The sequence below is a fragment of the Ambystoma mexicanum genome, chromosome 4q (genome assembly GCF_040938575.1).
Source record: "Ambystoma mexicanum isolate Mex_15411 chromosome 4q, UKY_AmexF1_1, whole genome shotgun sequence".
Taxonomy (NCBI): domain Eukaryota; kingdom Metazoa; phylum Chordata; class Amphibia; order Caudata; family Ambystomatidae; genus Ambystoma; species Ambystoma mexicanum.
Genome location: NC_090928.1, coordinates 1,159,338,366 through 1,159,350,905, shown reverse-complemented (window position 1 = coordinate 1,159,350,905; position 12,540 = coordinate 1,159,338,366). Strand labels below are relative to the sequence as shown.

The window sequence follows — 12,540 nt, the reverse complement described above, 5'->3', positions numbered from 1 at the left end:
CTTAGTTAATGGGTGGAGGGTATGCATGTAGATGCTTTGTATATTTTGAATAGTAATAATAATTTAATTATTTCCCCTATAGCAATACCACAGGGTGAATTTGTTTACCTCCAAAATTAACACATGTCATGCCCAGTGTACTTTAGAAACTATAGTCTGTTAATATAATTGGGTACACCTATTTTCCTGTGAACCCTAGACTTCCCTAAAGAAAAGGGGTGTCTTTGTCCAAAAATGATATTCTTAACTGTTAACTGTCACCGCTCCGCAGACCTGGACTCTAAACAGAGGGGAGCTGAATAAAGCTGAAGCATGGGTTTTTGCTGCTGGGCAGAGAAGTGCTTTTCCAAGTGAAACCAAGTGTAATTCTCCATTGCAAATTGCACACTCTTTGCTGTGTGAAAGTGACCCTCATCGCAGATTTTGTATTGCTTTGGGGTGAAGTAGGAAGGAGGGTTGATCAATCCAACGTATTCTCAAAAATTCTGTGTGATTTCAAAACTGCTAGCATTTTCAAGTGTGTAGAGAAATTCAACATGCAAAGTGCTGCAGGTGAAATTGTTTTGAAAACCGATAATGTGCATTTGATTTAAAACTAAACCTTATCAAGGAATGCTAATGCTCATGTTCCAAGGTTTTATTTAACTTTGACATAAATGAGACAAGAGACAAGAGAGAGTGAAACTGTTTATTTAGCCTCTGTTTTAAAGAAAGTGACATTCAAAAGTAACATCCCCCAAAGTACATTTTTGTATTGAAGCTTGTTTTGTGCCACAGAGAAAGTGACGTGTTTGATCAATTGGTACAAATATTAATTGAACCTATCATTTAAATAAATATACATTCTTTCTGTGCACCGGTCTGGTTCTTAGTTTTTTGTTGGCGCAAGGGGAGAGATCTACGTGGATCTTTATGAATCATCATAGATAGGGCTAGCTTGAACTAGATAAATGATGTATTGTGTGGCACCTTAATTGGGGGGATGAACCCCCCCCCATGTTAAGGGTGGTCTCTCAATATATCATTACACAATAATATGGCTCTGTTTGTGCTAACTTGATGTTCTCGTGTGCCATGCTGCTCCTTGACAAATAATGCAATAAAAATATCTTGTAAGAATTCTTTTGTACATTTCTCACTATAGGTCAAGATGAAAAGAGGGTTGGGATGTTCAACTTCTTCAGACGAAGACGAATATAACATAACCAAGGGATCTTGTTCCAGTTCTATCTGGATATGAGAGCCATGATAATATATTTGGTCCGGGCCACCTTGGGGTTTTGACCAGATTTTCAACCATTGGAAAAGTGGAGCCAAACACCATTCATCTTTTAAAAAGCCAAAATCCAGTACCACATGCACTGCAAAAGTGGGGGCCAAACACGGATGGCTCAATTGTTTTTTGAAAAATGTATTCTCCATTTTTTTTGCAGCTCAAGCATGTTTGCATAACCCCAAAATGAGTCACCATAATACTGATCCTAATTTTCTGTTTGTTTATATGGGCTTGATCCGACAGCACCATGGAAAAACAAATTCCTAATAATCTAATTTGTGTATAAGTCTACATCCAAAATGTTTGTATATTGGGCCCGCTCCCCAAAGTTAATGCATGCCTGTGCGCCCCTATGCACAGCGTGAAGCACAGCCAACATCTCCACTGAAGAATCCATGGACCCGAGTACCGTCCAGAGCATCCCTCTATTGACCTTATCAAAGTAGTTCTCAGTTGCATAAAAGCCAGTAAGATGGGTTCAGCCATGATATACAATGATTGTGCGACAAACAAATAAACATTAAGGGCTTGATCCACACCAAGTTTTAAACCAAACTGGATATATGAGAGTATGGAGTTATAGGAAATCCACTATTCAAATTGGCCCAAAAATAATATCCCAAAGATCTTAAATGTGGTATCCAGTAGTGATACTGGTCTGTATCCAAATGGGCTTGCACAATCTCCCTTTTTAAATATAGGGAAAATAATAACCATTTTCCATGAAGGAGGTATATCCCCAGACTCCAAAACTAAATTAAAATTAACAGTTAACAATGGGGCCCATAGTTCCAGTAGCTGTTGAAAAACATCCGCTGGGATTGCATCTGGCCCGATGCATGATTATGTGTTGGTTACAAATATCTGCAACAATCTTCTCCATGGACAATTTCATGGGTGAGAGTGAACCTTTTATAGCTGAAGACTCCATTGGTCCCTGATATGAATTGACAAAATGTTCAAACCAGTCCTTAGCTCCGACATGCATCTATGTACATTTCTGTAGTCAGTTATGGGGAGGTCCATGAGCCACAAACTCCCCAAATTTCTTGGAGTCAGTGGAGGATACTACTTTCAGGAGCTCTTCCCAGGCCTGTTCTTCAAACTCCTTTTTTTGTTTCTCTACTGCCATCCAATAGGCAACTCTGGCCTGGATAATATTCTGTTTAGACCTGTTGGAGGATCTTAGGGCGTTGAGAAGTGCCCTTTTATACACTCTACACTCCTTGTTAAATCAGCCTCTTGCTTGGGGCTTTTTATATGCAAAGTCTTGCTGAAAATGTTTAGATATTGGCCCCATTAGTTCGACAAACCTTTTTACTGTGGATACGGGTGTCAGGGTTCCATTAAGAATAGGCAAAATTGGTAGTAAATTAAAAGCCATCACATCCTGGTGGAATTTGGAGGAGTCTAACTTTGCCCATTTAATTCTTCTTTTGAGATGTGGATTAACTTCTGCAGAGTCTAGATGTTTCATAGTAGTTGGATCCAGCAAATTACACTGCCACAGAAGACTAAGACAAATTTCATGATGGTCACTGCATGACTCCCCTACCACCTCAAATCCTTGATTCATGCGTCATTGTCTAATTGGCATCCAGAAATAGTTGATGGTTGATGAAACCTGATGATACTTCAAGGTCGGAAAGACAGGCTCATCTGGCAATACTCATCTATTCAATGACCGCAATCCCCATTCTATGACCAATTAACATATTTGTAATCCTTTGGCATATATGCATGCATCCTGCATCTGTGGGTTCAGAATCCTTAATTCAAGATCTTGAGACTCATCATATAAACCCTTGGGCAGCTCATTGCCCAACTTCACATTGAAATCTCCAGGTAACATAAGAATGGTATTGGGATCAAGCTGCTGTTACATGTTTTCCTTCAGGGAACCTCTGAAGACATGCAGTCGATTTAGTTCTGAATTATGGGGACTACTATATAAATTTGGGATCACCAGGTTGCCACCTCTGCTTGGATAAATTCTGATAATTTGAACATAATTCAATCCAAAAATGCCATAATCATGGTTACCATTCCACTGAAACGATGCCCTCTATTATTCTTACATGCTGGGATTGAGTAGGAAACAACACCAACCAAGAAGAGATATTCTATGCTCATGTTTCCTGTAACAAAATTATATCATGTTGTTTTAAAAAACTCAATGTATCCCAGTCGGTACATTTTGACTTAGCCCTGGAACATTCCAAGAAAGGAAGGTTGTGATGTCTGGATTACATGATTTATCCCCTTTCCCACGCAAACCCAACCCGACACTAGAAGACTACATGGATGTTGGAGGCAGTCCAAAGGGTAGAGGAGACACCAGTCAGACTATCTCCTCTATATTCAATAGGACCTCAAATTGATTAGGCTGAAACAATTTATTTTCAAAGACAGACTTCATAACACCAATGTACAATGACATATTTTCCTTCAAGCCATTGAGCAACCCACAGAACGTGTAACAGAAATGTATTTCCATCACTGTGCATTTCAAATATGTGTTGTGGTGTACACAAGCAAAGCACATCTCTGTTATATCTGAAATGTGCTACCCACATATATCAAGCACATGGGATTACACATGTAGAATACATCTCTGAGCAGGGAAAAATGCATTTGTTTAAAGAACTGGCTTTCCCTAGAGTGTCAGAAATTATGTCACATTTTTTAGCTGTGTTAAACCATTGTGGGATACCTTGTTATAGAACTCTCTGATTAAACATGCACAGGGTTCATTTAATCAAGAGAAGTTGAACTGGAAGAATAAAACTGGAAGAATAAAATCTGCTGCAGTTTGTGGGCCTCAGTTTTGCTTTCCTAAGTAAATGCAGAAAGGAAAGCCTAGAAACAGACTTTGAAATTATTCCCATGTTTATCTTCTCTTGCCTGACACACTTTGAATGCACACAAAAACATGCAAATTGAGTTTTTCAAAACAATGTGGACCTGCATTCCGAGACTGCATAAACACACCCTACTCCAGATGCCATGCAAAGGGTAAAAAAATGTACTTTCAAAGAGAATCTGTAACTCAAGTTATCTTCTATCAAAGTAAAAATGCATTAGCATATGACAGGTTAACAGATTGGGTTGCTGACAATTAGATGCATGGCAACAGTCATCTGCCTTTGGTTAGACAAGGTTAAATGTCATTGGAAATATGCACAACCAAGACCATTTACTATAAATCATTGTGACAAAGAGAAGATATATTTGAGTGCAGAGTCATTTCTGCCCTCTTGTGGAGAACTGCTTCAAAAGCACTGGAATCCCAAAGGATTTAAATGAACAAAATCTCACCTTGAAGGGGAAAAAAACTGAATGTAGTGATGATTGCAAGGAACATGTGAATGATCCCCATTGTGTGATAGTTTGTAGGTAACAAAAAGCTCCATCAGAATCTTGAAACTGAAATAAATATATTATATGTTGTTTTGTTTGCATGTATATATATATATATATATATACACACACACATATATATTATATATATATATATATATATATATATATATACATGCAAACAAAACAAGAGGGCTGGCAGGGGTGCTACCTTGGCACCCAGCTGCAGTGAGCTCAAAAAGTCCAAAGATGTTCTCCTCCTAGTGCATTGTCATGCATCAGCAGTCTTGAGGGAGGTTGATTGGATGCAGGTGTGCAGGGTTGAATCCCTCTGGTATGTACCAGGCAATGCCAGCAGGGAGGTTTTGTAACTGTAGTGTTGAACCAGCCAGGATCCAACTCTCCCCCATGTTTAGCCCTCAGTAGGGAGGGGGAGGGAGTTACCATCAGTATGACACTCCAAGGGTAGGCAAGAGTAGCCCAGGTGCAGCCCCTCTAGAGCCCCATTATCTAGTTAGATGTGCAAACAAAACAACAGGGGTGGCAGGGGCTCTTCCTGCATTCAATCAGCCTCCCTGAAGATTGCTGAGGCATGAATGCACACTAGGAAGAGACCATCACTGGACTGTTTGGGACCCAGAGTAGCACCCCTGCCACCCCTCTTGTTCTTTAAACTTTTCACAACAGCATAGAAAACCAAAGAAAACCCAAAACATCCAAATTAAAAAGAAACATTTGTAAAAATGAGTTACTCATTGACAATACATGCCAGTTCATGCACATAATAAAATAAAGCTCAATCAAACTAGTATTTAAAATATCTTTTCCGTTTCCCTCCAAAGCAAAGTAAGGTAGATGATACATGCCTGATTGTTCCCACTCATGAATACCTCCCAAATAGTAGGCCAGGGCAGGATTACCATCATACCTGCAGAGCGTAGCGTGCCCACCTCTATGGATGCCCAAGTCACACAATCACAGAGCAGGTGCCTAGCAGAATCCACTGCCCCTTCCCCACAGAGACGACATTCCCTTCTGTCCCCTGCTGTCTGGGACCAAACTCACTCAATTTCCCCTGTTCTGATAGTATTAAATGGCAATCTGAAGTAGCCCCACACCAGGTAGTTCCCCACAAATGTATATATGAAGGAGTAAACTTTCTTGTCAGGATATAGGCCGTAAACTCGGTAACCGTGTTTTTGGTACAGATATTTATTGCTGCCTGTTCCTGTCCAAAATGTGCTAGTATGTCCTTCGTGATTCTTTTAAATGGATGGTAGGGAAAACCAAGCAGGTTTCCCGGTGCCAATGTAAGTCATCTATTGGCTATCGTGCAGAGCTGGACCACATTAATGGGTGGCATCAAGGATGCTCTCACCTGATAGGCCTCAAATATCAATGCCAGTAGGGTACCCGCCGGGGCATTAGTCAGCTTCCAAAAGGTAACCAAACAGCTCAAATGTATTCTACAGTGAATGGACATCAAGTTGAACTCCAATAGAACTGGCTCCATCACTGTACGCCGTGGAAGATGCAAATGGCCCCTCAGCAGACATCTTTCCAGTTTTGCCACCTCCTATAATTGCGGCAGTGACCGAGTTTTGGCACCATAGAGCACAAGGGATACCAGCTTGGTTTGGTGTACCTGAACCAATGATCCAATGGAGAACCTCTCTCCCTTCAAAGCAAAGGAGCAGATACCCCCCAGGGTCGCCTTGGACCTGAGTATGATTTGATCAGAATGGATCACTCCTTTCAGACCAGGGTCCAAGTACAAACCCAGATATTAATAGGAAGACAACACCTCTAGCCTGATCCTGTCTACTGTCAAATGCCTGTTTTTTTTCAGTCTCCTAGTACCAAAAACCACGTTTTTTGTTTTGGGGGTGTTTATTAGTGGAGACTTAATGTCAGCAAATGCTTTCAAATTATTCAGTGATGTTTGTAACCCTCCTGGTGTAAGATCCAGGATTACCATCCACGTATCCCAGCCATATTGAATTGGGATGAACCCCAGTTTAGGCAAGATAGCGGAGGACGATACCAGTGCTTTACCTAGGGCCGAGAGCTATACGTTGAACAGTATTGGGGCTAGTATACAGCCTTGTTTAAGGCCCCTTCTTGTTGGAATCCAGGAAGAGTCCCCACCCTGCTGGTCAAGTCGAATGTTTACCCTAGTTTCAGGGTATAGCAACTTGATCATTCCCAGTAACGCAGGAGAGATGTTATTGTTGGTCAGCTTACCCCACAGCCTGTTGTGGTCCATGGTGTCAAACGCTGAGCGAAAGTCGACATAGGCCACATAGACCAGAAGCTTCTGTGTCCCTGCTTGCTGAATTATGGTGGAAAGTAATGGCACATTGATACTGGTATTAGAATTCTTCTACATATATTAAAGATAAAATTAGATGTATGAAGAAAATACACATATATTTATTGACTCGCTCACTCAATTCTTAATATAGATCCTTTGCACCAGCCCTAGAATACTTACCATATGAAGAGTATGTGAGGGTGCTCCAGAGATCCACTGCCCTCCTTCATGATACGTTGTGGCAGTGGAGCAAACCCTCATGTTGAATCTAATGCAGCCGTGGTGGACAGGGTGTTCTGCATTAGTGTGTATTCATGGTCTGCAACGTATTTTAATGAGGGGAACAGTGTCTTTAAATCTACAAATAGAATATGGTGAGCCTAATCACTTGAATCTACTATTTGTAGATTGAAAGACATTGTTCCCCTCATTAAAACAAGGAGCTGGCCATTAATATTCGGCAAGTACTGTAGGGTTGATACACGGTCTCTACATTAAGAATTGGGTTCTACAGTGGGTATGATACTTAAATACACACACATATGTTTTCACAGGGTCTATGAATACACCCTGAAGAAGACGGACTGATCTCCTTCACCATTGATTATGGGAATTCAGGTTAACAGTTTGCCCAAAGATTCTTCGACGTTCCTACACACACACTGCACTCTTATCAGACTGCTATTAAAAATACCCTGCAGTTGAATTACTGGCACCTAAGTGGCTTTCCAAACATGTCTATTACATTCTGTCGGTGCCCGTCTGTTAATACATCGCTCATTAAGGATGAAAGTAGTCATCGGGGTAGAGATGTTATTGTGTTCTCATCAAAATGCGTGAGTGTAGGATCGCTGCATAAACTGCACTGTTGCTGTAGTGGAAATCGCATTCTATTTTGAAATCACAATGCACGCTGTGTCTCTATTCCAGGGCCATTTTTCACCCTTTAATAATATATGTTAGCGACACTCTGACAGAAGTCTTGCCATAAGAGGAGAATCTCCTTCTAAGAGGATTACGTTTCCAAGAAAAGAATTTAGCGGGGCTTTGGACAGTATGTTTTGCAGTTAGCAGGGCAGATCTTGATTGCAAGAACCGGGCTAATTGGATTGTGCTCTGTCAAAGAAACCACACAGAGCCGTAATGTATATGCACTGGCCCGGCTGGTTATCAGCTCCCGATGGGTTTGGCTCACACAGTGTGCAGAGAGACGATGGCTGGCTGCAGCAGACCGTGTGCTGACTCGTGCAGGGATCCTATGGCAGTGCATTGCAGAGGGCACCTGCGGTTGAACGAGAGATGGAATGGCGATGCCTTCGGGATAAGCGTCGTCTCGTTGAAATGGCTCCTTCTAGAAGCCACACACGTCCTGTTCCGCACTGTGGACCAGGAGAGAGTGTGTGCAGAATCTTTAAAGCGTTCTTCCCATCTGCCAGACCCATTATCCCGGAGCAGTCCAATATTTTCTGGCTGGACACCAAACAGAATGCATTGGTCTGGCAATCTGCAAGTCGAGCAAATGCCACGAAATGAGTCAAGAGGCACGGAAATGCATCTCCCAAAACCCTCTCCCCTGCATAGGGCCTGCCTTATTTTGTTGTCGATAGCACAACTCTTGTTCTCTTCCATCGACCCTCAGCCTCAAGGGAGAATGCCTTGACACTCCCCTGTGATCAAACAAGCATAATCCAACCTGGGGAACGTAACCGCGCGGATGCCTTTCAAGTAGAGAGATGTCTGCACACACGTATACTATAACCTCACATCCAGGAGCAAACCAGTGCAACCCAGTCACTACAAACATGTTATTGTATGGTAGTTTTCAGATACACAGTGGTGCATGCACTCCCATGCAAAGAAAAACACACACACACGCACGTGCATTTCCACTAACACACACACACAGACAGCCACAAACACGCACACACGGACTCTACACATAGACATTCGCAAAACATATATGGAGGTGAGCAAAACACATGTACTGAGGCACACTCACACAGTGCCTGAGTACTCAGGTACCGTACCGGATCTCATGCGTGCTTGCATGAATGCTGTCCTCCTTCGTGTGACACATGGAACTAAACCCCCTTTGGTAGAAACGTGCATATTTAGGAACACTAGAGTGCGCCCAATGCTATGTACGCCCATTCACATAACCACGTGCATAGATATACCGCTACGTCATTCACATGTGACTATTGCAAGCAATCATTCACGCAAGCGAAAGTCACATCTCATGGTGGCAAAGCACATGAATGCAGGCTGCCTGACACAAGGTGTGAGATAAGACACACAATGATTCTGCTTTTCAATGTGTCCATCGCACAGTATCAAAGATATGCAACGTCACTGTGCATACACACCGTGGGACACATGCATAGGAAGTTCCCTGTTGCATGCCCTGCAGGTGTGACTGTGTGTTCACTTTTCATCCAGTACATCTCACGGGTGCACTGTGTTTGCACAGATCACACCAGTCGTTTAGATGCTGGCCAGCTGACATGTTGACCCAAATGTTTTGCTGTGCAGCTTACTACTGCATGTTGAAAGCCTCATGCGGGGCACTGCTCGTGCACACAGCACCAGTCTTGACACAAATGAAAGTCTGCCTGCCACTAACACTCATCCATCTCCGAAGTCTTTAGAAGTGCAACACCCTTTGAATTCCCCATGCACATGATTTTGTGACTTCCCTCCAAGAAGAAAACGAAGGCAGTCGTGAGCAATATTTGCAAAGAGGTGTTCCACACTGTCACACATCTCGATGACCATTACAGCCTCAGCAGAAATAGCAACAGAACGGCCAGTGTGCTGTGCACGCTACAGTCTTCCTGCACTCACAAGTATTGGATGGCCAGCATGACATGCCTGAGGGAGATTCTACCCTGATAGAAGAACACAGCCCCCAACACTACCGAGCACCTGCCTCTCACACCTTCCCCACCCACTCCACCTTCTGCCCAGTGCGTTCGCTCCCACCCTCCCTATGCACACACACACACAGACACATACACATATAGCATCCATCGCGCCTGCAACGGGGATCTTTACCTGAAATCACAAGAAGCGGCCACGCTGAAACATTTAGCTTAGGACCCAGCCCAGCCTCGCGGGCTACTTAGCCGAACAGACTCCCCAGTCAAGCTATGTCAAACTCAGCTTCCAATTAGCACTATGCCCCCCCACCCCCCTCCAGCGCGTGCCAGCGATTCCTATCTTCGCCGCACACTTCATCCCAGAAATAATCCCAAACTCTGGCTGTGGGAGGGAAGGAATGGGCGGTGCGTGGTAAGTGTGCATGTGTGCACAGCACACCGACCCGTACGTACAGAGTGCGAGTGTGTGCCTGTGTGTGTGACTATGTAGATAAATCAACGTATTTGAATTACACAAACAATACTGCATACATTTCCTTATGAAACGTGCCCATGCGACATACTTACCAAACAAATAGAGCTGCGTGTGTGGAGGGTTGGGCTGCGTCTATGCGTGGGCTCGTATATTTAGAGTGACATTTGGACACATAAAGACATAGGGCTGCCTGTTTCTAAAGGCACCTGCATTATGTATAGAGCGCAACGACAAGCTGGCCCCGCACTCCACGGAAAGCACGCAGGTCTCCGGTGACATTGGAAATGGCTGAGATGGGGAGATCCGGTACTTACCTCTGCGGAGGATCAAGCAGCCACTTGCCCGGTGCGCCCGATGCCAGGCATCCTTTTCACGAACGAGAGATGCCACCCACACACTCCAGTAACTCCGGCATGGCTGGCAGCCTCCCGTGCCCGGTCAGGTGAGACAGAAGTGCAAATCCAACCCTGGCACCATTCACAGCATATCCAAGTGGGGAAAAACGAAATAAATATATATATATATATATATATATGTATGCGTAGGCAACTCGGTATTGCCCTCCTGTAAAATGTGTCCTTGTATATCAGATAGAGCCAGACGCGTTGTCGGCGTTAACAATCCATACTCCAAGGCGCGTCCCCCCGAATTCGCGAAATTCTCGGAACTGTTAAGGACTCCCAAGTTCGGATGCAGCAGCAGCAGCAGCAGCAGCCCCTGCTTCCAGCGCGCGCGGCTTGGAGAGCGCCTCGCGCAGAGAGGCGCGCGCACAGCGCGCGAGGAGGAGAGCGGCGCGCGGCGGAGATCCCTGGCAGTGTTCTGGGCGGCTGCTCGGAAGGAGAGCCGCGCGGCGCCGGCACGCACGGCGCAGGCAGCCCCAGCAGACGCGGCCGGCACCGCGGCGGCTGCTGTGGAGAAACTGTTCGACCGGAGCCAGGGAGGCACAGGGCGCTACGCGGCTTCCATGTTCTCCTAGGGGCTGCGTTAAGTAAAAACGGGGCGCGCGCCCTCTCCACAGAGCTTCAGGACGGCGCGGCTCCATGCGTAGCACCACATGGTATGAATGAAAACCAAGAACATGAGGTGGAATTTGATGAACCAAAAAGTAAACCCAATCCGGGCGGCTGGAAATAGAAAAAGGCAGAGACCCTGGTCCATAGGAAACACAGCTCGGCAGTGTAATTACGAAGCGCCACATGGCTCCTCATAAGCCATTGCATAATAATAGCATCGCTAAGCTGGTGTAGACACTGGCTGACGGGCCAAATCCTCAGCTCAGCGCACAACATTCGTCAGGCACGCGCGTGCCAGCGTTTCGGGGCTTGACGGTGTGGCATGGGGGGAGGGGGGCAGATATGTGTGGGCTCCGCGCCATGTTAGTGCCAAGGATGGGATAGCTAATTAATTAACAACATGACTGTCAAATATGCAGCGCGGTCAATTGGCCACGGACTCCCCCGTCAATCCTGAAAAGCATCCTCTACCCCTCCGCTCAATTTTATTCCACAAAGTGAAGCGGGAGAGGGGACCAGTTTGGCGCAGTGGCTGAAAATAGAGCTGTCTTTGTGCGCGATCGACAAAGGTCTGGATTCAAGGTTTTGATCAAAACCCGCACTGTGCCGCCGTCAGCTGTCTGCGATTCCTCGCGCGGCTTCATTGCATGTCGCCTCAGACCGCAGCTGTCCCTCTCACGCGGGAACAATGATCCCGAAAAGCAGAGCGTCTAATGAGAAAACGGCGCAACTGACATTCGGTGCACAAGTAACGTCTTGCAATGCGCGTGACGTGTGAGCGCGCGCGGCGATGATTTCTCAATTCGTTTTTATGATAGATGCGTGCAAAGTGCTCAACCTGACTTGGGCCAGAATGCACTTTTGCACGTAGGCCATCAAATGAATGGATTTCCAAAAACGTGTGCACTGCTACTAAGGCCCAAATCGCCAACTCTTTCTCGTCACAGTGAAAACCAAAGAGGTGGTAGCCGTTCCCAGGAAGTCACACAGATGAAAAAAAATATATTTTGTTTTCCTAAATTCCCCTACTGGAGGAGCATCTACCCATCACGCGACTGGATGCAGAGTCATAGACAGGGTCGGGCCTGCGCGGACAAGACTCAGCCAACAACTGTAAATACCCATTCAGCAGAACTGTGTGGGCATTTACAGATGTTAATGTCACTACGGTTATCCCAACTATATTAGCTTCAGGCCCCACTTGTTAGACAATCCTGGCTACA

The 12,540-nt window shown here is 44.8% G+C and overlaps 1 protein-coding gene across 6 annotated transcripts in view; it reads right to left on the bottom strand.

Moving 5' to 3' along the window:
- Positions 1–11,951, bottom strand: part of LRFN2 (leucine rich repeat and fibronectin type III domain containing 2) — a 2,062,896-nt gene extending 2,050,945 nt beyond the window's left edge. For 5 of the 6 annotated variants that reach the window (XM_069608743.1, XM_069608745.1, XM_069608741.1 and 2 more), the window contains exon 1: positions 10,619–11,951. The gene's annotated coding sequence lies outside the window, so the exon portion shown is untranslated. Of the gene's footprint in view, positions 1–10,004; positions 10,114–10,618 lie in introns of those variants that run through there. The other variant, XM_069608742.1, reaches the window with a different exon arrangement.
- Between the last annotated feature and the right edge of the window lie 589 nt (positions 11,952–12,540).